The sequence below is a fragment of the Channa argus genome, chromosome 4 (assembly GCF_033026475.1).
Source record: "Channa argus isolate prfri chromosome 4, Channa argus male v1.0, whole genome shotgun sequence".
NCBI lineage: Eukaryota > Metazoa > Chordata > Actinopteri > Anabantiformes > Channidae > Channa > Channa argus.
This window is the reverse complement of record NC_090200.1, coordinates 5,904,299-5,929,596: the sequence shown is the minus strand read 5'-3', so window position 1 is coordinate 5,929,596 and position 25,298 is coordinate 5,904,299. Positions and strand designations below refer to the sequence as shown.

Genomic DNA, 25,298 nt, shown 5'->3' with positions numbered 1-25,298 from the left:
CAGACTGTATCCTTCAAGCCCCAATGTGTGTACTATGTGCGTGAACTCGTGCGTTCAGGAGGATTAAAAGCGAGTGCGTGCGTGTGTTGATGACGTTTCCATCGCTGAACTAGAGTTGTAGTCGAGCGCTGAACCTTTTTTTTATTAGATGCACAGCTTTGATGTGCTGTGATCAAAACACAGATTCCCACAAACAAACAAAGTTTATGATTTTGTGCCGTCGTGTAAGAAATCCAGCGGATTTTCACACGTGAGGACAGTTCTTACTAGGGTGATCTCCCGCTGTGAGTTACATGTCTGTAAGGCCACTCTCATAGGCTGAATTCTCCTAACATTGTCCGGAGTTTATGTTTGAAAAAGGCCCTAGTTACGCTACAGTGTGTGACATGATAAATGCAAACATTGTAGAAACATGGTGTGATCAATGCATCAGAATGTGACCCCCCCACAAGGGAGAAGGTTACCAGAAGAGGAAAGCAGACCAAATCACGTATATTATTGAAAATGTCCTCAAATCTTTAATTCTAATCTAACTTAATGTTCCGATCACTTATTTCAACAAGGTAAAACATAAATTGCAAGTAGAAATTGCTTTGTTTTAATGAAGGAGCCATGAATTGGACAATGCAAAGGCCCCTGGGTTGTTTTACCTTAAGGGGCTGTGATAAATTGAAGTCTATCTGAACCAAAGCGTTTGGTGAAGAAACTGCAAGGAGGAAGAGAAAAAAGTGAGCAGAAGACAAAGAGAAACAATTAAGAGCAGAAAACATGCAGGGAAAAGCTTAAAGATGAACGGGAGTCGTGTAAAAACAAAAAAGAAGGGCGAACGATAGAAGAGGTGGAGGAAAGAGTGTGTCCTATCATAGTTATCTCAGCCTCTCAGTGTTAGCTGATAGAATTGAAGTGTTTAGCATACAGTATATGCTAATCATTCACACAGGCAACGGATTATCACTGCGCTCTGCCAGGAATCCTCTCTCTCCTTCCAATCCCTCCATCCACTCCTCTTCCTCTTTACCTTTCCACTTATCACCCATAAATCCCTGTGTGCATAGTCTTTTTTTACTCTTCATCCCTCCCTCATTCTATTTTCCACCTTTCTTTCCCTCTTTCTATCTCTGTCCCTCTGTTATATCGATGTGCACTCTGGAAGACATACTGCTCTGCAAGTCGAACAAGACAGCAAGACTTTTCCATCTGATGCACACACACACACATATTTGCACACAGAGCAGTCGGCTCAATGTGGGCTAATAATAGATGATTGGTCATCATGGGTGGTGAGCTGAGAAAAGCACACACTGTGAGCTCATAAAAACGAATGTATTACAGAGTGAAAGACAGGATGGATAGAGAGGCAGTGAGAGACGGATAAAATGAAAGCCCAGCCCTTGTTTTCAGCGAGGGGATCGAGTTCAAGCTCTGAGGTTATCTCACTCATCCATGGTGGCCGCTGTGCAAATATTTTACTAAAGATTTCATGGCAACACACACACACCGCGCTCATGCTTGAGCTGTCTCTCTCTGTGGCCCTGACAATCTACCAACACACACAAACACATCCAGGCCAAGTCTTTTAAAAGCCACAGGATGTTTTACGCTCTGTATCTGTCTACCCAGTTGATGCTGAGGCGATTTTAGGTCCTTAGCCAGATCAGTGGCCTGGGCTTTGGGTGGGAGGAGGGAGTCCGGGTATTAATGGTTAGGGAGGCTCTCCAATTCAACAGTGCTGCAGCATGGGGGTTAAATGTTACAGTGGGTCAGTGCTGGACAGGCAGCCCCCTGACTCTGTCGTGGGATTATAGGAATTGTTTGTTTAACAACTGCTGTGAGGGGGCACAAATCTTATGGTGATTTATTTAAACATACGTTATAAGTTATGCGTTTTTTTAAACCTTCCTCAAAAATATCAGGAGATACCAGAAGAGTGATCTAAGAACAGATGCATTAACATCTGACATTAAGTCTGACAAAAATGTCGACACTCTTTACTACTAACAAAAAACAAGTTGTGTGACACCAAAAATATTGATTTTTGCCCAAAAACCATGAAAATGCATCCAGGAGACACGTACTTTATTGAGACACTTCAACCGCTACAAATATCCTCAGCTGTCTGGGGAAATTGTCTTATCCATATGTACAAACTCACTCAGGTGAGTAACTTAATCATTTTATTTTACTAATGCACAAACGCTAACAGGGATATTTGCCTGCATCATGATAGAATGTCAGTTACTCTATGCATGTATGTAAAAGTGGGTATCATTTTTCTACAGCTTGCTTGCAGGCAGGGACAGAATTTTTAAATGTATTTCTCTCTAGTCCATTGTCATCCAGTGTGTATCAAGAGACAGCACTGCCACTGGCAACACGCAGTAATGGTTTGGATACAAACACACATACACGTATGCATACATGCAGAGCATTTATAAATATGTGCATAGGCAGGATTCCTTTTGATTGCACGGGAATGATTTGGCATGGAAAAGCACACATACACACATTTTTTGCGACAGAGTTTCCTTAGACGTCAGCTATAAGGGCTTTGAATGATGTTTATGCATGTTCAAAAATCACAGACAAACCCTGGCCCATTACCTTCTGTCCCAGTTAGACATACATATGTGTCTCTCAAGACTCAACCGCTTCACTTGACCTTACAATGCACACATATTCTGTATAAATGTGGAGATATTCAGACCCACAAAAAAAAATCTAGATAGGGCAACAAGTTATAGATTGAGGGGGTACAAATGTCTAATGGAATAACACGAGGGTTACTCTGGTGATATGTTGCAGTGATTATTCAAGAGCACAAAAACTACAAAAATGCTGGTATATGCCCTGGGGAATGCTTGCGCGTGCCATGAGTTGCACAGTGAGATCAGCACCATGGACAGTGCCAGTGCCGACTCAAGTTTAAACGCCACGTTTCTGCAACTTTTGTCTCAAAAACCGGCACGTTTCAAGTAGACTGACTGAAACAAAAGACGGAGCAGAAGAAAGACATCTTAAAAGATTTCTAAGCCTGTTAGTGAGCTGTAAAACCAGGCCAAGCAGTCCAAGCCCACCAGTACAGAAAAGCTAAATTGTTTTAGGCAGCAGGCTCTAAATGTCAGTAATAATCTCTCGCTGTGCTGGAAAACCAGAGTTAAAGGTTGTTTTCATACCATAACCAGTTATGCTTTGTCTAAACAAACCCATACTGTAGATGTCAACAACACATAGCTGTGTTCCTTTGGATTTTTTTGGTTTGATTAATACTCGCAAGCTGTGACAGTTGACTTTCATCCTATTACATGAGTTGGGACCCCTTCTAAGGACGTCCTGTGCAGCTGTGAGAGACAAGTCCTGTTCCCAGTTACTATGTCTGCGGTTCTGTACGTACAGTTTACTCTCTCTGCTGTTATTTTCCTCTGTCTTGGCATCCGTCTCTCTCTGTTCCTCTATCCTCCTGCCCACCATCCCATTGTATTTCTCTCTTGCTATTTCTCTGTCACTGTGTGTCTCTCGCCCTCCTTGCAGCTAGTGGCAGTCCAGTCCAGCAGGGTCCTGGTGTGAGGTCGCAGGCAGCCTTCTTGTACCATATGGACATGTTTCCTTCCAAGAAAACCCCAGCCAGATGAGACCACACACATGCACAAACACACACACATGCAGAAGCACACAGATTTAGAGCGAATGTACAGTATGAAAAAACATTTGTATAGTATGTTTGCAAGAATATGATGCAAACAATTACAAATAGACACACGAACATATTGGCAGTTTAAGTGTGTGAGATTAAAGCAAACCAAAGGCTATGTGATCTCACTTCTCATCTTCGTGATCCAGGGGCTCAATCTACTTTACTTGGAGTAATCTTGGTGTTCACAGACACACACACAACAATTCAATATGCCAGTAATCCATCAAAGAACAGCTGAAAAAGTGTGCACACACTTAATCGTGTGCATGAGCTACAATATCTTGTCGTCTCATAATTTGTGCGCTCTGAGCTCGATGTCTTCTTACATGATGTAGGACAACACACACACACCCACACACACACGTGGGCCTGTGGAAGCACATATTACAACAAAGCTTTATAATTTTAAGTGTCTCAAATGCACACGCACACACACACACACTAAAGTTAAGTGGTATCAAGTGATCTTTAGTAGGCTTTCATGTGAGCTCTTGGAAACACACACACACACACACACACACACACACACACACACACACACAGAGCTGGTAATCTTCCAGCCAGCTGAAGTGTAATCAAGAAGGAGACAGCCATATGTCTGAGGGTGCTGAGCCTTGGCCTCTCTCCTCCTTCTCAACTGTCTCACTCTCACTCTCTTTTCCTCTTCATTCTCTGTTTCTGCATAGACTTTTGTTCTATTTTGCTCAACTTGTTCTTCAGTGCTACGCTTCTTTTATTTTTGTCTCAAACAAGCTTAAAGAAACAAGGGTTTTTAACAAGGGTTAAAGTTTAATTGGTTGCATTTATTTAGCTGTTTCTCATTGCGACATGACGCATTTACTGCGTCACTTATGATTCAATTCTGCTCTTATTTAATCTGATATCATCATCTATAAGTCAACTATACATGTAGTTGAGTGTATTTGTATTTATGCGTCTCAAATGGGCTGTTTGTGTATGTGTGTGAGTGTCCTGGTCCCCTGTGTGGAGACAGCTGGTGTGGCAGTGACCCCGGCTGGAAGGAAGCCTCATGCTTTTTCATGTCTTCCTTTCCACGACACACAGGACCATGTGGGTCCTCTCAGGTTTTGAGTGCCAGTGGTTGTGAAAACCAGGGCGGTGTGCTGTGACATGGAGTCAGGAAACTCGCCTTTTTCTTGCGTAAATTGCGCCACATGCAGCGTATAAATCAAGGCCTAAACAGTCCCCGATTAAAAAGACTTAGTTCAATTCCATAAAAGCAAAAAACCAAAATGGTTTTCCATCTTCTCCTCCAGTCTATCCCTCAATCCCCTCGCCCATCTCTGTTTCTTAACGTCTATTTTTTACTCTCCTGTTTGAGCCTTTTCTTAATCCTCAACCCATCCGCTCCCCCTTTGTGATGAAATGACCATATCTAATCCTTTGGTTCTCTTGGGAGAGATATAACTGTATTAAGACAGTAAATCCATGTCCTTACAAGAGCTACAGATGTCTTTCTTTATTATCCCCTCTTTCTCCCTCTGTCCCTCCACATCTTCCTTTTAAATCTTCTAAATCTGTTCTTTTATAATTTTACGACTTTTTCCTGAGCTCCCAAAATGTATAATCTGACATTATGTTTTGGGGTATGATGGGGATTATGATTTGTTTTGGTGTTTGTCTTTTGTCTATTTCTAAATGTTCATAACCCAAATAGCTGACAGACTGCTCTCCAGGAATTAAATAAATCTGCACATTCTCATTATATGCAACTTCATTTAAATATTTTCAGCACTTGAGCTTCAAAAAGTCCTTTACTTGAGCTTGAGCTCATCTGTTTAACGCATGTTTATATTTAATGCACATGAACAGTTCTAACTGGTGAAAGCAGTGAAAGTAATATGATGGACTGTTACTTTTAAGTAGGAGACAAAAACTGATACTGCAAGGATAGTTTCTACTAAGATTCTCTTATTAATTTATTAAAGTATAAGCTATTGAGAGCTGAAACAAAGGAGAGGGTACAGAAATGCTGAAGTTCATCAGTGTCATAGAGTTGATACCCCCCACCCCCCGCACCTCAAAGAATACAGCAGCTATGTGCAGATGTGTCTTTTCTTCTTCATTACACATTAGCTACTCATTCTAGTGGACACCGAGTGTCTGTGTGTGTATGTGTGTGTCTGTCTTTTGGAGTCCTTCCAAGTGTCTCAGTGCCACCCTGCTGATCAGACAAGCAGAAGAAAAGCTCAGTGTTTTTCTGCTCCATCAGCTGCTGCAGCCACTGCTTCACTCCTGCAAGCAGGTGCCAAACATGCAATTCCTAGTCTACCAATACACTAACTCATAGGTCTGCTCTTCTCAGATGTATGTTGACACTAAAAGTACTAAGCTTTTATTTTGGGGTGCTGTCAAAACTTTAGCCTACTTCAATTGCTGTTCCAAAAGTGCATCAACAGTCTTCTAACACAGTTTACAATTAAGCTACTGCAATATTAGTATAATTTAAGTACGTATGTGTGTCATGTAGCCTATGGTGCTGGACCATTTGTCTGTGCCTTACACACACAAATGGAAACACAAGGGGTGACAGAGGTTAAAGAAGGAGAAAGGACCAGCTGCAGGCTTTATAATGTTTGACAGTATAGTGTTTTACAAGAGATTTAGAGCAGTAAAAAGAAGGAAGGGTAGGGAAAAAGGAGTTTTCAGTATACTAGTCTGTGTTGTCCAAATGCTGGTAAAATCAGCCATATAGATCCTCTAACTAGGTGAGTTTTACTGAGAAATAAAGCAAACACAGTAAAAGAAATAATGAAAAGTTGGATGGAGTTTGTAACGCTTATCTTTTTAACTTAGTAGCGTTTAAAAAATAAGTTAGTATGTTATAAGCTATTAGTAAAAAAAAAAAAAACTGGTATTGGTAATTACAACTTTATGTTCCTGTTGATGTTAGTTTTCTTATGGAAGCAACACTAATGTAATAAACTGTACTAATAATAATAATAATAAACCAAACAAAGGAACAAATGTCCTTCACACAGTCCTTTACAGACAAAAAAAAAAGAGAAGCTGGTCTACTCCAACAGTGCGCCGAAGTCGCCAATAGACACAAACACATATTAGGTGAACCTGGTCATTTCTAAGATGCAGGGAAGGTAATAAGGCTTTTCAGATCAATTGGGCATCAAACCCAGCTCAGTGTGAGAGTTTTATCCTCTGAAAACACTCTCTCTCTCTCCTACACACACACACACACACACACTCGATCGAAACGCAAAGACAAGTACCTAAACGCACACAGACAGAAACACCCACCCAGCCACACACAAGCACACACACACAGTCACCAATAAAAAACAAAGAAAAGGGGGCAGGGACCCACTGTCTTTCAGGCAAACAGATTTAAAGTCATATTTAGTAGACAATGTGTCATCAAAGATCTGGTTTCTCATGCCCAAATAAAATGTAACTGACAAAGCTCTTTCCATCTGTAATAATAAATAAATAAATTACAGTATAACCTGCAGGTTTTCCACATGGAACGGAATCTGTCCTCTTTTCCTGAGTGTGGACAGGGTACTGTAGCTCTTTGTCGCTCTGCTGAAAAACAACATCACATGCAATTGTCTGACCTTTTGGACCTGCAGGTTCAAAAAAGACACTCCACAGAACGGTTTCCATAGGAAATGGCGTGTGTGTGTGTGTGTGTGTGTGTGTGTGTGTGTGCGTGCTTCAGTATAGTGCTTTAATATGAAATGGGTCAGAAAGACCAACACAGAAACATGCACCAACTTCCAAAAGAACCACACATAGCCACACAGACAAGGACATAGGAAACATGACAGCTGTGCAGAGAGACAGAACAGGGGTCATTTACACAGATCTACTGTATTTTAGTCGGAGCAAAAAGGATTCTCCTCTAATGCATGTGAAACCTTGTTATTAGGCCAGAAGGTACCAAGGTGAGCAGCAAGGTTCAATGTTTTCAACAAGAAAAATAAGTTTGTATAGTCAAAGCAGAAACCAATAAAAGGATTTCAAAACAAAACAGCAACCATTAGCAATTTTTAAAAAATCAATTAAATCCAATATTCTTACTAATTGTATCCATATTAGTTTATCTAACCACCTGCAGCCAGGTGTAAATGGTCTGAGAGAAAGTACTAATCACAGTCCTTATTAATACTAATTCAGGATGAATAAATGGTAAATGTTCTGCACTTATATAGCGCTTTTCTACCTATTGGCACTCAAAGCGCTTTACACTGCTTCTCATTCACCCATTCACACTCACAATCACACACACATTCATACACCGATGGGGGAGCTGCAATGCAGCACTCACCGGGAGCAACTAAGGTGGGGTTCAGTGTCTTGCTCAAGGACACTTTGACATGTGACCAGAGGAGCCGGGGATTGAACCAACAACTGTGAGATTGGTGGACAACCGCTCTACCTTCCTGCGCCACAGTCGCAGATATAAATTCCATTAATTACATTAGGATCTGTTTAAAATAACTCTGTTTAGGAAGTTTAAATTAACAGATCCCTGATGATAGAAATATAGTGCAGTGCTCATACACATTTATTTATAATTAAGGGTATACCTGTGCATTTGACAATCAGGAATATGAACAAAACACAAGACTGTCTTCTGTTAATCTATGACAATAGTATTCATGACAATAGAGAAGACTGGGTCAAGTAAAGCAAGCAAGTCTGAATGGGGAGGTCAGTGTGGGTGGTTGGGTACTTTCCCACAGGAACCCGATGTTCAATAACAATATACTTTAACCCAATCCACCAAATCCCAAAACTGCCACTGCCACTGCCATTTTAGTGCTTTTTCAAAAGATGCCTGTTGCCACAGTGGCGTCATCTCAAAAGAGAGTTAGAGCATCAGAACTAAGTATGCAAGTAAACAGTTGGAAGCAGCTAAATCTGCTAAAGCAGGGCTGCAAAATTAAAGGCCAAGATGGAAAACTGGGCGTCTTTCTGAATTTACATTTAATTCAAGATAGATTTAGATTCAAGCTTCCTTAGTCAGTAGTATTTATGATCTTAAACAAGGATGAATTTGACACTATTGTGTTGAACTAATTTCATTCCCAACAACCTGGACTGTGCTGCTCCAGTTAGCTTCCCAAGAAGAACCAGGCAAATGAAGTATGTCAGTACTACTCCAGTACTACTCTTCAATCTCTGAACTAGCTTTTACTTCGATGTCAAATCTATTTGAAAGTGCTGCAGCTTGTTGAGTAAGTTCAATAATGGGGTGTGCCGATTTTCCATTTTTATTTTGAGGAAGATCATGTGCGTCAGCGGTTAATGACACAGGAAACTCCTGGTGAGCTGCCAGTGGGTCTGTTCTGAAAAGCTGAACTCTGGTTATCCTTTGGCTCACTGTCAATAATAATTTTTGTCAAACCAAAGAACCAAAAAAAAAACAAAAAAAGCTTTTTTCTGTGGTCTTTTAACCAGATGCAAAATGCTTGGCTTGCGCATTAAGCTTAATATTTCAGTTTTATGACACTGATTTTGTTAGACCGATAAATATTTAGTTGTGTATTTGTATCTAAGAACAGTTTCTACGTTGACATAGTTAAAAAGCCCGTTCGGAGCTGTTGTGGACACACTGGCCTGGTGATTTCCTCACATTAGATGTGCATAATGGGTGTTGACAGATTTATTCTTCCTCATGCTTAACACAAGTATAAGGATGTACACCACACCTACAGTATACGGGTGTGGTCACTTGAATGCACTCAAATGTATCAAATGCCCACATGCTCTTCCAGGCTATAAGTTAAGTCACTATTTCAGCACAGGAAACACAAGCGTTGTCTTAAAACTTACATAAAGGCTGGTTAGCCCCATGGGTGTGTATGTGCTTTTTTTTTATTGGGCCATTGTTCTGCTATTTGGACACAAGATAATTGTGCTTACTTTGCAATGATTGCTGGACTGGCCCAGAGAGTCACTGATTTTAAATTAGTTATAGTGGAAATTAAGAGAACATTTGAGAAATGGGAAATTAGGCTATGTACTAGAACAAAGTACAATAGCTAAGTCAAAAGAGGCCTTTATTTTTGTTCTACTTAGAGTAGTGTCAAATATCCAGCACTGCTTTTTGTTTGGGGTTGGACAAAAGCTGAAATAACTGTTCTATTATTATTATTTTTTATTTTGTTTGCTTCCTAGGTGAAAGGTCAGGGCAGGTGTAGAACAAACTACAGCTGTATCCGTAAGGATATGGCAAAATATGAAGTCGGGGCCAACACACACTAAACGAAGCCTAGTCCTACACTGTCCTGGTGGATTGTGCAGGTGAGCTTTTTGGTTTGCTAACAGAAACTTTGTTGAATTAAGTATTTTTTCTGTATTTTTTGTTCCGGTGCAATTTGCCACATAACTCACATCAGTTTCTGTGCTCACCACACACAAACACACGCACGCACACTCACACGCACACAAAATCTACTATTGACTCAACCAACTCAATACACTCACAGACAGTGCCGGCTTGAAAGCAGGAGGACAGAGCCTGTGGCAAGGTGATTGAGAGAGCACTGTGTGTGTGTGTGTGTGTGTGTCTGTGTGTGTGTTTGGCTGGCAAGAACAACTGGTGACATCTGCAGATGAGTGGCATTAAAGACAGACGAAAGCCACACTCAACATACCTGTTTTCCTTTGTCTTTATGGGCCTACTGATATTTAGTCCATCTATCTGTCTATCTGCCACCCTACTCCTCCTCCCCCTCTCATATGTGTCAGGGTCTTTAGTAGTGTGATCCAGAATCGCCTGCCACTGCTCTTTGGGCTTCAAACACACAAGGTGAGATCAGCTCACATGAAACGATCATAGAGAGGGACAAAAGGCTGGAGAGAGAAAGGCAGAGGTGGGAGGGGGAGAATGTGGGGAAGTAAAAAATATCATAGGGAAACTGGCAGCAGGAAAGAATGAAAGTGATGGGTGGGATGAAGGAAGGGAAAGGAGGAGTGAGGAAAGAGAGAAAGGCAAATGAAAGCTCTAAATCCTGAAATATGAATATCAATCACTTAAGTGCTAATATCCTATAGTACAAAACGGAACATAATTAACTACTGTTGGCAAAAAAAAAAAAAAAATCCCTGCAAGAACAATTATGTATGTTCTAATCCACTGTGCTTTAAGTCTGACAAAAATCCAATTAAGTGTTTTTTTTTTTTTTTAACTAAAAGATGAAAAAAATAAAGAAACATGTTTGTTCCTTGACCAAGCGACAGCTTAAAGCAGGGAAACTAATTTGAAACGTTCAAGGACCTCACCCAAACCCCTTTTTAAAAAACGTTAGGCCCAGTCTAGCAAGGACAGGCGAATATCAAAGTGTTTTTACACGTCTACAAAATCACTGTTCACATCAGGACGGTTGTTTTAGTTGTGAGAGTTTCTCTGTCTCCCACACAGCAGTTGTGGCCGTAGTGAAGCTCTGGGCAAAGGGAAGTGAAGGGCACTGCTAGCTCAAAGCAAAGCCCAGTAGGTAGCATGTGTCTCACAATACAGACACACGGGCACACAAACACACACACAGGCATCAGTTCACTGTAACAATACCATTTTTAATTGTACTTGTGTTACACAGAATATCTTAAATGCTCCATTGGCTGGATGCAGGTTAGAGCAGACGCGTAAAGGACTACATGTCCCATACAAAAGGTTGCCATTATTTTCGATTAAGCGTAGCCATTGAAGCCCACAGGTAAAATACTTCTGGCACTGAATGCACTATCCAATCGCCAGTCGTTGTACTACATTTGCAATTGGAAATTAGTCAAACCTACTAATAACTAAAATAGAAAAAGGTTTAAGGCCTCCAGATGTGGCTCAGACAAACAAGCAAATCACTCATGTAACACATGTAAAGCTGTATTGTGCTATTGAACACACTGTAACTTTAGAGCTTTGACCGCAAAAGTTTTTCAGTCATAAGACAAGTTGAAGCTTTTCTAATTTGGCTAAATGTGGAATTATTTTTGTGCAGCTGTGAAATAGAGAAGCGCAGACTGACGTAAATCCAGAGAGCTGTGTATTTTGTTGTCACTATTGTCATTTCTGCTGTTAGATCTGGTCTTCAGTGCTGCTGATAACTGAGATAATTATGCTAATGCTAATGGCCCTGCTAGCCTTTCTTGGTTCACGGTGTCAGGTTTCCTCATGTGAACCGAGACACTCTGCGAAATGTCAGCCTCCCCCTATTCTGTAGAAGTGTGTGCGTCTACGTGTGTTCAAGAGAGATGGCTTGAGATAAAGGAGAGTTGGCCTCAAGAAACACACGAACATGGACATACATACACACACATTTGCATACTTAAACAGACACACAGACACCAAGCGCAGTTATTAATTAAAGTTCATTGCTTCAGTAATTAGCAGCACTGGATAATACCAATATGTGACTTATTGCCCCCCCCAGGTTCACCTCTCCATCGAACTTTAATTGAATGAGCGACATTAAAAACTTCAGAGGCCATTTGGCAAGGCTGACTAAACAGTCGTAAACGCCAAAAGAAACACTTCAAGCAGGAACAAGAGGCCTCTCAAAAACCGTAAAAACTGTCCTCTTCCTTTACGTTTGCTCACGTTCGATACTTTGGGCTCTGAGTCTACCGAACAGATCCAAAACCTAAGTGAATTAACAGAAAGAAAATATTTTTGACTTAAGTTTCAAATATGCACCTTTTGTTAAAAGTGTATCGCAATCAAATCATCAACCCTACATTTATTGGACTGCTTTATATTCTACAGGTGCCTCTAACTCTACAAAGATACCCCCCACCTCTACTGGGTGCAAAAAAAAGAAAAGATTTTTATATACTTGGCAAGTTGCACGTAACTCTAGACCATAAACCCTCTTTTTAAAATGATTTTTGCACCATTTTATCTCTAAACACAATCAAATGTGCATAAGAGACAGTAAACAAGGCGATCGTGCAAAAATTATAGTGGCTATAATTTCTTGTCTTCAAATCTTATTCAAAGGCATGCACAAAATGGTACACACACACGCACGCACACACACACACACGCCACACTGTTTCTGCTGTGCCTTTGTGCTCCTTTAACCTTGAGGTCTGCAAGCGTCCAACTGTGATAATCTTTCAGACTGCCTTCATTACTGTTATAGGACACACACACACACACACACACACAGAGGCCAGCATCAAGGAAAAACACATACATTCAAGCCTCAGCACAAGCACACCAACACACACACAGTGTATGAGCACACTCACAGGCCTGTCAGAGGTGGAACGTTTAAAAGCCATCTTTTTTTTCTCACTATTGACTTGGATCAGTATTAGGCTCATCAGATAGTCAGGGCAGCACCATGTGTGTGTGTGTGTACGTGTGTGTGTGTTATTGGCTGTCCTCCCCCTAACTGGCTAGACGGACACAGCCTCCAGGAATGTCAAACCTCCAACCTGCATTCTGATGTGGGCACCCGCAGTCACTTGTACACCGTCGCCCACCATGCGTTAGTTACTTTATCAGCTTGTGTGCGTGTGTGTCTGTGTGTGTGCTATACCCGTCTACTGCACAGTTGCTTGATTGACAAGCCCTGGGCATTGTAGTAGACAGGTACAGAAACAAAGTGCAGCACAACAAAGTACACAAGTGTGCTGCAACTTCTGCAGCACATCACCATCTAATCAGTGTTTGCGGTTTGTGGTGATCAGGTGTGTGAATGTGAATTATCCACTTTAGAACATTTCTTGTGTTATTTTTATTTATGATTCATATGAAACTAAATACACCAAGTTTTGGAGAAAGTTCTGGATGACTAATTCATCTTTTATCAGTGTGTGTGTATGTGTGTGTGTGTGTGTGCCACTGTGTCATTACTAAAGTCATTACTACCAAATCAAAATGAAAGAAACCACAGCGTAATAACCTAGACACACAAAAAAAAGGCCATAAAGGCTTGTTGCATTAAAGCCAGACAAGTAAATGCATCAAGTATTCTTATAACTTTTTATTTAATTGAAAGTCAGAAAAACATTTTTGCCACCACATCAACCCCATTCTACATCTATGATCTTACAGCAGTACAAACATGGCAGGAAAACACGGCTAATTTTAATAAGGAGCATTTGGATCAGCACAGACTTCTGAAAACACGAATACTTTGTCTAATAAAGTGTCTCACTCTCTATTTTGTGAATTCTACTGACTCTGGTGCCACTAACATGAAAACCATGCATTCATGTAAGCGTGAACTCTTAAAGAAATAATTAAATAATCAAAGTCTCTGTTTAGACCTTTGGCTGACTTTATAGTGTTTTCAATCAAACATATACAATGATGAGCCACATTACTTCACTTAACTACTTAGGTTTCTCTTGTGCATGATTTAGGTCCTGTAAGCATAGTGGTGGGGCCTCCGTGCATTGAACTTGATTTACCAACGCATCCTACTGAGGTTCGTTTGGAACGAGAGCAACTATTTCTTCATCCATTGTGTGTCAGCATAGGGACTCTGACTGGTCTGCGGCTACATTAGCCCCATACCCACTGAGCTATGATCCAGAACCCTGTGTGTTCTGAAACCTGTCAACCATAACCAATATTACTTTTTCAATAGCTCTTCTGTGGGACCAAGCCAGGTGGGCTATATTGTATAATGGCCATAACCCTGTCCCTGGTTGTCCTTCCTTGAACCCCTTTTGATTGGTACTGAACCCTGCACACTGGGGACACTCCACAAGACCTGTTGCTGGTGATGCGCTGACCCAGTCCCTATTACAATTTGGCCCCTGTCTAAGGCAATCAGATCCCTAACCTTGACCATTTTTTCCTTATTCCAAACATCAACTTCAAAAGCTGATTGTTCACTTGCTGCCTAATGTACCAAGCCCCTTGACCACTGCAACGATATAATCAAATGTGATTCACTTGAATTGAATTTAAAAACAGTGCTCTGCTTTCTTTTTCACATTGTACACAGGAGTTCAACTTTTTTGGTACAACTGGGGTTGTACTAAGATTAATGTAACTTTTAAATGGATCCACGCAATGTCATTAAATCTCATCATAATCTCTGCAGGTTTGTCAGTGAACAGCATCTCGTGTTTAATTCTTTTATGGTAACATTCTTCACAACTTGATTGATGGGAAATTATGTTCTATTCATTCAATTCAATTCAACTTTCCACAAACATATCTTACAAAAAAACTGTAAATGTGTTCCCAGTATTTATGAGCAACACCAGTTAACCATTTCAAATATGATTTGAAATAGTAATACATGTTTTTACAAGCTCAATAAATGAAAGCGAAAAATAAGCCTGCTCACAATTCATGGTTATATTAAAAAAAAAAAAAAGAGTTCAAATTATGAAAAATAATTTTAAAAAGACACAAAACACAAGGTAATGACCTAGACAGTTACAATTGGAGAATCAGTCGAAAAAAAAAAAACTTGCTAGAGAACTGCTGTGAGCTTGGTGCCTCTGATGGGACTTTCTTCTCACTTTGGACCGAAGCAATTCCAATTATATTTTTTCCAACTTTGAAAGAAAAACCACTTCATCTTTACATCCACAAGAGAAAACAAATAATTGAATGCAAACGTTGTCACCTGGAGCCAATGGAGAAAATCCTAAGCCACCCAAGGCAAGTTGCTCCACCTTTGCAACAGCATTTCAAGCTTTGTAAAGCAATCTCTAAACAAAAGCGTGGAAAAATCGAAGATGATTGAAGCGAGGCAGTTCAGTGTACATGTATTTAGACACAAAATGCAAATCTTTTCTCAATGCCCCGACAGCATCCTTGGAGAGATTTAATTTTCCCTCAAGTGCCTCCCTCCCATCTCTTAGAAAAGTATGTCGTCGCTTTTGCACAAGGTTCCCCCACTCAGACGATGTGTCTCTCTTCAGTTGGAGTTCAAGTGTCTAATCTTCTGTGTCTCAAGGTCAGCCTCTGTATGCACTCTTAAGGGTCTTGATTCAAACAAATGAAACAAGAAAATTAATCGGAGGCAATGTATGTAATGAAGTGTTGAGGGTGTGTACGCGTGTGTGGCCATGTTTGTGCATGAATGCAAATTATTGTGTGTGTAGGTTTGTGTGTGTGTGTACATTTTGGCGGCAGTGCTCAGCTGCTCAGGTCCCAGGCCAAACCGGGTTCAGCGAGGGATGAAAGAAAAACATAAAAGATGGGGAGAGAAAAGGTAAAACAGGAGACCTATTGCTGTGCAGAGCTTAACATTGTTCTCTTAACCAAAGTTAAAACCCTGTGTGTGTGTTTATAACCAGATATTAGACTTTTGGATCAGATATGACATCGTTTGTTAAATAATATACTTAGGTTTACTTTCACAGTGACTGATATAGCTGTAGTCCCACTGGCTACAGCAATTTGCCCCACACTGCCAATTTAACCATCTACAGCCGTTTCAAGGTTGAACTAATCATTTTTCAAACTCAAACCCTGACAATAAAAAGTCTTTATATCCTCAACACTAGGATGTACAAGGTGAACACACAGAAGGAATAAGTGGGACATGATTGAGTAGTGAGTCAGTCTGTTTAGGCCGACTGAGGAATTAACAAATCACTCCCATTTTTTCCCCCATTACTGGAATACACACAATCCTCTGTTAAAACACTGTGTGTGTGTGTGTCTGTGTGTGTGTCTTTGCATGGCCATGCACTTTGATCCCTCTTAGCACAACTGTTGTACTGTAAAAATATGGTTGTAAAGAAAAAAGAATTAATGATTAAAGGAACCGAATTGCGACTATTAACTAATTTTTGTTGTGTTTATCTCTCTGGCATCAACTGTGATGTCTATGACAAACAAAATCATACAGACACACACATTGACACATACACATGCCGAGCTAACACTAGGTTTTCCCACATGTGCCGACTCCAGATGGCCTCAAAGAGACAACAGATACTGCCAAAGTTACACATACATATACACAAAGTAATGACCCACCCCTGAGACCACTCTAAACAGGTTTCATGCGTGGGATCAAAAACAAAGTATGAAAAAATCAAACACGGATGGCGGTGAAAGCTCACACCTCCCTTAGAGTAAGAGAAAAAATGGAAAGATCTTTGTGTTGGCATCAAAGTAATGCAAACAGCATTATTAGGGCAGCTTTGCACCAGACTCTCTCTACTTTGCACAAGCATGTTTAACCCCTAAAGGGCATTGGGTTCTTTTCGTTCTGTGCTCAGGTGCAGTTCAGCGTACTGTGCTCGGACACAGTTCAGTTGGAGCTGGGCACACTACATATCTAGTGTGACTGCTAATCATACCCGAGCATGGAAACTCCAATGCTTTGACGAAACAAAAAGTGTTTGTGTTCACATAAGCATCTCAGGGCACAGATCTTGACAGCAAAATGTGAGTGCAGGCTAGCGGTGGATGTTTAGACATCCAGTGGGAGTTTTATGTAGAGTCACTGTCAAGTCGAAAGATGCCAGTAGAGGTGGGTTTGGACAACTGATCAGGTTGCCTCTTTGGAGTTTTTCCAGGCATGTCCATGGTTTTGAAACCATGTCAGACATGGCCAGTGGTTGTGGAAAGGATGTAAATCCACAACCAAGTTATGATTATGACATACAGTTGTCACAAAATGAAGAAAACTAAAGCAATACTTGGCAGAAAGTTCAAATATAACCCTTGACTGAACTCACCTGCCTTTCACTATCTCTCTGCTCTGTTCTTTGCTACATTACTTCGAAAAAGAAAAATTCTTCAAGACATGCTGTCCCTCGCTAGAACCTGTAGTGAAATGACTTCTCCTTTGTAGGAGTGCACTGACCTTTCTGAGCTGGTAAAGCAGAGCAAACAGAAAATGACAGAGCTAATTGTTTTACCCCAGAGTCCATTCTATCTCTCTCATTCCTCTTTACCTCGACCAGTCCTTTCTATCATTTCTTCTAATTTCTCTCAATTACCATCTCCTTATGCTCTTCTCATGGATGTGAGTGAGTGTGTGTGTGTGTGTGTGTGTGTGTGTGTGTGACCTTCCTGAACTTTATGGCCATTTATGGAGATTAGATAAAGTTGGCTCTTGCATGACTCATTGGCATGCATTAAGCCAGAGTAGAACAACATACGCACACACATACAAACACACACACACGCATAAACAGATATGCACAAGAAGACCATCTTAAATCGTGGATATAGGACCAAATTAAAGGTAAAAGCGCTCTTGGTTTTCTTCTTTTGTGAGACATCATGTGTTTTTCAAAAAGCCATGTTCAGCGTCCTTTTCTCCTTCTCTAATGGATTTTTGATTTTTCCAGAGCATGCAACACAATTAGCTCATCTTCCTTTTTTATTAATGACACATTTACTCTTTTCTTTTTCCTCGCTGTTGTTTATTCTTGCACTAAATTGGAGAGCGAAGAGGTCTTAAAAGTGTGTGGCGTGTGTAGGTGTTTGGCAGTATTTGCAATTTGAATATGCTTAGGGCTCATTATTGTTGTTGTTTTATTTTTATTTTCATGAAACCTATAAATGTATCAGTGTTTATGTAAAGTAAACATCAAAACATAATAAAAAGAAAAACAATGGCACAAAATTAAAAGCACCAATCACATTTATAAAATAGCATTGCAGTCAAGACACAAATTAAAAAACAATACGTTTAAAAAACTGTGAGAGAGCCGGCAAATAATCAGCAGCTCCTGTGAATTTTTGTTTTGGTGTTAAAATAAATATTTATAAGTAGACTCCAACATTGGTTTCTTGTGGCAGGAAACATTTGGAACCCATCGAAATATGGGGACAGAATCAAGGTAAAATCAGTTTAGACCATTAGGGTAGATGCCATGCTCCTCTACATGGGTAATGGTAAAACACAGATATAGTAAGGACGGTTTTACATACAGTACATGAACACAAATGTGAGCACTGTGATCACACAAGGCTTACTTTCAACCACATCATTAGCCTGCTGGAGCACCACAGGACTTGCAAATTCAAGTGCAATTTGTGAGAGGCAATCGATACAATGACTGCATATCACAGGTATAACACAGTCCATCACACTGAATGTTGATGAGATACATACAGGAAAAAAAAAGAAAAGAAAGAAGCAAATGAAATAATTACAGGGAACACCAACCTCCATGTTCCCTGAATTGGTGCAACTGACACCTCCGTGGACTTTCCTCCCACTCAGAAGAAGAATGACGCATCAAGAGAGTCAAAGAAATAAAACATAAAATTTAAAACACTTATACAACCAACTTTGTTCTATCAAGTCTGTCAAAGCCATATTTATCTTGGCTACAACCGGTTTGTTACACTTATGCTTAATGGTGTATTTACAGTTTTTTTTCAAGGCTGGGCAATTAAGAAAATATACTAACTGTAAACTCTCATTCTGACAAGTATGATGTGATTGCTTAATAGGTGTTGGACACCTATTATGTCTATAGGTAGCTGAGTGACCAAAGAATGAAGTCAGGATCAAGGCATCGCAGGTTTTCCAAAAGAAAAATCAACGACATAAAAAAAATGTGAATGATCATACATCTAAGGGACCAAGTTTAAAGACGGGGGAATCCCAGTGCAGTGGCTATTTCAAACCTCATACCTATGTCTCAAAGAACAGGACGCAGTACAGATACGGCTTTTAATAGGGGCGCTGAAACATTTTGAACAGGTACAATAATAAGTGGATTGAATAAATGGTTCTATCATTTTGATAGCAACTTAACAAGCAGAAAAAAGCTTCTCCTATATGCTTTCAAGTCTTCCCACCTGTTTCCCACTTGCTCGACACAATGTCTCACTTGGCCTTCATTTTTAAGAGTTTGCCTTCATATGCTGCTTTATAATTCACCCTCCACTACTACCACTCATACCTGCATCCTTTGTTCCCTTTACTTTTATTCCTTGTTTCATTTTCACTTCTTGTCTTTCGTCATCCTTCATAGTACTTTTTTTTTTTTCACTACCAGGTGCAGCTCAGTCACTCTCTCACATAAAGCTCAGCTACACAGAAATCAACTGAGAAATTCAGACAAGGATACAGACACTCAAATGAAATCAAGCAGAGCCTCCCTCTGGGTCCATGTCCCGCTTCCTCGCCAGGCAGTACATGGCCATACTGCTGCCGTGCGATTGACGGACTTTCTGGCACTGAGTGGAAGAGCTACAGACACAAAATCTCTCTCAAGGAGCAGATGCTTGCTTCCTCTTGACATATGCCCCTCAGATAGAGCATGGTGGATGGGAAATGGAAGGCAAGGCAGGGGATATAAGGGGGGAGGAAAGGGGAGGATAAGGGTATTAATCTGGAGCAATTTTCAAAAAAAGAAAATAGGGCACAAAGTGAAGAGTATGAGTAGCAGGTTGTTTGATATGCTTATGTCTGTCACGCTAGTTATGCAGAGGCCCTTTCAAATACATAAAAGGATGCAGATTTTGTCTGAGGAATTAGAGAGCAGAGCACATAAAGTCAGAGAGTTTAAAACCGTGAGCAGAAGAGAGCCAGAGAGAAAAGGGAGCTTCTTCTCAGCTTAAGATGAGCAGATGGTGTGAATGAGGGGAGAGAGAGGACATACGATGGGATAACACTGGATGATGGGAGAGAGAACAGGGTGAGGGTATTTTGAGAAAGATTTGCCACATTTGTACGACATTGTATCCCACTGCATCATTTCTACACTTCAGATGTTTCTGACAGGCGACCAAACTACACCGGAAAAGAGTGCATCACCATATTTTACTCCACAGGGAGATGGTAATTAAAATGAGTGGTGGTCAGTGAAGATATGGAAAAATAACTCAGGTTACTAGTGGCTTTCGCTGCCTAAAAGCTATTGGCAGTGATATTTTGTTAGAAATGGACAATATTTAATAGATACCAAGAGTCACTTTAAATTGATTCGGATATTTTCGGGGCGACGAGGTTTTAATGCGTGAGGAACGTACATGAAATGAAGGGTCATGATCTGTATTTAGGATCAGAATGTTTCATCAGTGGCTGTTTTCAAAGACCTAACATTAAACTGGCCTTGGTGCTTCAGTCGCTCAAAGGAAGAGGAAATTGTAATAACCACATTTGTGTATGTTTGATTTGAAAGAGAGGGTCACCCAAATTACAAGCCCACCTGGGTAAAAAGGTGGTGGCAAAAGGTTTAGAAATAGGGCAGATTAAAACGACAATTACTGGGTGGGTATTTTTTCTTGCATCTTCTAAGCATCTCATAATTTTCCTAATGATTCACCCTCAGCAGTAATATTTCCTTGTTTTTGTCAAAGGTGCTCATTTGTCATTTACTTCGAGGTAAACATATAGCACAGGCATTACACGCATACTTGCACACAACCACTTCTAACGACCAATACTCGTGCAAGGTGAAATCTTTTCATTAAGGCAAACAAACAAGCAGAGAACACTTTGAGTGTCTTTCATTAATATGAGCAAGAATTTTAATTAACAGCTATTGATAAGCCTTGTCTGTCTTGAGGATATGTTTGTTTGCGACTATGTATACGTGTGTGGGTGCGTGACTGTGTATCTTAAAGACATACTTGTTATGCAGTCATTATACAGTGATCTTGATTTGTCAAGCGTGAAGAGGAGCGTCGCACATACACACTCCTACAGAGCAAGACATAAACACGGTGTGTTGACGGATTAGATGGGAGTTTTTAATCATCTTAATTAAGCTTAATTGTTATTTGTTGAATATGTGGCATTTATGAAGTTCACAAGGATACAAAAGCAGACTGAGCGACTAATTTAAATGAAAGAACTGTGTTTCATTACAAGAAGCAGAAGATGTTCAGTGACTGAGTGTTAACACACAAAACATTACTGTTACTGAAAGAGAGTATGTTGCCTATTTCTTCTGTGGCTGGCAATCAGTAGGAGTCTTCCTACAACAGTAATTACAGACCAAGAGCACATGCAAACACACACACACACCTGAGTACACTCACATGCCAGCTAAAGGCCACAGCACCGTGTGTCCCTGACACACACTCACTCCCACACATACACACACTGTTTTCTTAATTTAGTTGTTTTCAGTTTTCTCCTAGTTTTGTACTTCACTATCTGCAAGTTCACACCTTTGTGCAGCAAAAATGTGGAAGTAAGAAGGGTTTAAACTCTTTTTAGTGTCTTTTTTCTGTCCCTTTTCCTGTAGCAACAAACAGGTCAAACGCCTTAATGCTTTCCAGGTAAGACTGTCTGAACATTTGCTCAGACAGCCTTATTAAAATGATAATCCTTTAATGTCAAAGCTTTAAAATTTAAATTTAAATTAATTATGCTGCCCTATGTATGTCTAACCAAATAATTACAGATGTTTAAAGTGAGACTGCGTGTGGACAGATGTTGGGTAAAAAACGTGCAGTGGGCAGGTGTGTCTATACACACAGGACAGATGATGTGTGAGTTAGTGGTGTCTGTGTCTGTGTGTGTGTCTGTGTGTGTGTGTTTGTATGCATGTTAATTGTCTCAAGGAGGTATACAAGCCTTCATAAAACATTAATACAAACGCACACACACACATTTAGGAGGTTGGCAAAGTGTCACCTTACCCAGGTGGCGCACACACTCAAACACACATTTAGCGCTTTTAACACCTTGTAACAAAAGCCCCGATGACCCAGAAGACATCGCAGACAGATTGAAGATGGGAGGAAAGGAGGAGGAGGAGTGGAAGAAGTGGGAAGTGTTACCACGATGAGGTAGGAAGGCACACCTGTTATTAGCTTTTCTCCAGACGGTCGATCGGATGGAAGTTGGGACAGAGAGACCAAAGGAGGGACGGTGAGAAGGGTGAGGGGAAGACAGAAGGAGATCCTAGGAGAGAAAGTGAGAAACTGTCAGGCATTAATAATGAATGGCAGATCCTTAGAGACCATGTTCAGGCATTAATAATGAATATGACTCAGCTGGAGGGGGCAAGGAAACACACCAGCAGAATTTACCTGAGGAAACGACAAGAAAGGACTCTTGTGACATTTTTTAATAATTCTTATGGCTTGAAGCTCTGAGTTCCAATTCTTACGCGATGATACTTTTCTTTAAGCATCAATTATTTAAAAATTGTTCTTGTATCACGGCTGAATTTGTTTAATTTACACTTCCATAATATGTTACCAAATATCCTGTTATTTTCTGACCATCACAGGAAGAAAAGGAAGTTTCTGACAGGAAATACTCTCTCAAAATATATTGCATTACATAAAAAGGCAACTTTATTAAACATCACTGTAGATAAAAATGTCATCTTGCATTGCGTGACACACAAACACTGACAAAATAAACCAATGGTGTAAAATAACAGCGACTACTACAAAAATGGTAAAAAAAAGTATGAAACCATGCATATAACTATATTGCTGATCATATTGTGTTCAGCAATATGATGATCATTTGTACTAGATGCTTGAAATGGTCAATTTGATTCCCCTTTAGAGTCTGATTTAAAATGAGATGTGAGAAAGTTTCTTTTAGAGACATATGATCACGCTGCAACACTTTTAAAGGGCAGTGTGAAACCTTCAATTTAAGTAAAATTACAGAAAAGCAGTTTAAACGTTTTCAGTGAGACTGGGTATATGCCAAATCAGACAAAGCAGCATCTCCAAAATTTCTACATGAGAAGAGCAACAAGGAGAGGGCGTGAGCTAACTATCACTTACGAAGGCATTTACACACACACACACACACACACACACACAAATGTGAGTCAAAAGTACAGATGCTTCGACACAATATTTATGCACACTTACAGAGACGCACACACAAATTAGCACAGAGCTTGGTGTACTGCCAGTTCTTGATGACACTGAGAGGGGAAAAGAGCAAACACACACTTTCTGCTGCATTGTCCTGTTTCCTCTCTTCCTCTACGTCTGTTGCATCCTCTCATACTTGTTTAACACACTGACTCCCTCTTTGTGCATCTACACGCACCCAGGCAAATGAGTCGCACAAATGGGTGGCCTGATGGTGAATCACTGTCATTTAGCAACAAAGACCTCAGCTCATTGTCGCTTCATCCCTCTCTCCCCATCTCTCTTCATCTGCCTCTTTTTCTTTCTCTCTGTTTCTGGCCAATATGGGTGTGTAATCGCTGTTGATGTGATCACACACAAACACACAAAACCTCATGCACAACACACATACATGTGCATTACACACACAGTATGGGTGTATAATTACAGCAAGTGAAGCAGCACTAAGGAATAATTACAGAGGCTGGTTGCTGTTGTTGTTGTTATTTCCTACAAATAAACCAGTAGACAAACAAGATGTCGGGGTGAGCAGCAGGTCAAGCCATCTCTGTGGCTATGCTGTAACACAGTGCCACGTCCTGTACAGAGATGTGTCCTCTTTCACACTCTTGCTACTCTACTCTGACCGCACAAAGTGCTGTGCATACTGGCACCTGTATTTTGCACATGTGTCAATGCTCAGCATCCAATTCCAAACCCATAACCGTTAGTTTGCTGCTTGAACACCCTCGACTCTTCTGGTTTTAGGCTTGTGTTTGAGGCAAGGGGCTCTGTGCGGGCCATTCCAGTTTTTCTACACCAAAGTGAGGAAATCCTGACCCTTGCTTTGTGCATAATCAAAATAAAAGTGACAACTTCCAAATTTGTGGATACTAACGATATTAATAATATTGGATTCTTCAGAATGAGAAAATATTTTTGTTGGCAAAATATCAGGACTTGCAGTAAAAATAAATACATCTACAATCTTTCTCTATACTTAACTTGCTTAATTCAGTGTTTGTGTTGCCTAAACCTAAACACAAAAGAGACTCTGGAGTTGGGTCTGTGTCTTGTATGCAATTTGCTTTCCATTGCCAAATGTAGAACATTCATTCATTCAAATATTAAGTTCCATCATATCATTCACTCATTTCGTTTGCTTTAAACGTGTAGTCATGATGGCAGTTTAGAAACATAGAGATGTCATTGAGAAAGGTGGCATAGGAACACAGCACATGAAAAACAGCCCTACAGAATAAGGGGTCTTCACACACTTTTGGCCTGTATATTTGTGTATCCTTCCTCTCTCTCATTTATTAAGCCACCCCTGTCCCTTTCAGTGCTTTTGTGATTCTCTGTTTAGCATTTGATCTCTTTTTTCACTTCCTTCAAAGTCCACACTCTTTCCCACCCTGTCTCTCTCTCTATTGAGAGCTCACACACACACACACACACACACACACACAGACAGAGTGCCCAACGCAGTCACCTGCGCTGAAGGTAAATGGAGTGTGAGGTTTTACTGGAGCTGTGATTGCTGGGTACAGCTCAGGAGGAAGTAAGTGTTTGGTTTGTTTACGTGCTATCAGACAGCAGGTGGCGGAGTCAGCACACCGCCTCTTGACCTGCATCAGGGGGAGGGGTGGACTGAGGTGCACAGGCAGGAAGGGTGAGTAGGGGGTGGTGCACATAAAACTTCCGTCTGAACACCTCTCAAACTAATTCTGACAACAGGGAATATGACAGGCAAGGTGTTGACTGATGAACTGACTCAACAGTTGTCACACAGTCTCACCTAAAAGTAGACGCTGTAACAAATCGCAGTGCTGATATTCACAGATAACTATGTGTTTGAACATGTGTGTCAGTGCTGCAATTTTGCATGTGCAC

The 25,298-nt window shown here is 40.5% G+C and overlaps 1 long non-coding RNA gene across 1 annotated transcript in view; it reads right to left on the bottom strand.

Annotated features, from left to right (window-relative positions):
* Positions 1–25,298, bottom strand: part of LOC137125687 (uncharacterized) — a 113,118-nt gene that overhangs the window by 48,968 nt on the left and 38,852 nt on the right. The window contains exon 2 of the long non-coding RNA XR_010914185.1: positions 22,385–22,485. This is a non-coding gene — a long non-coding RNA (uncharacterized lncRNA). The remainder of the gene's footprint in view (positions 1–22,384; positions 22,486–25,298) is intronic.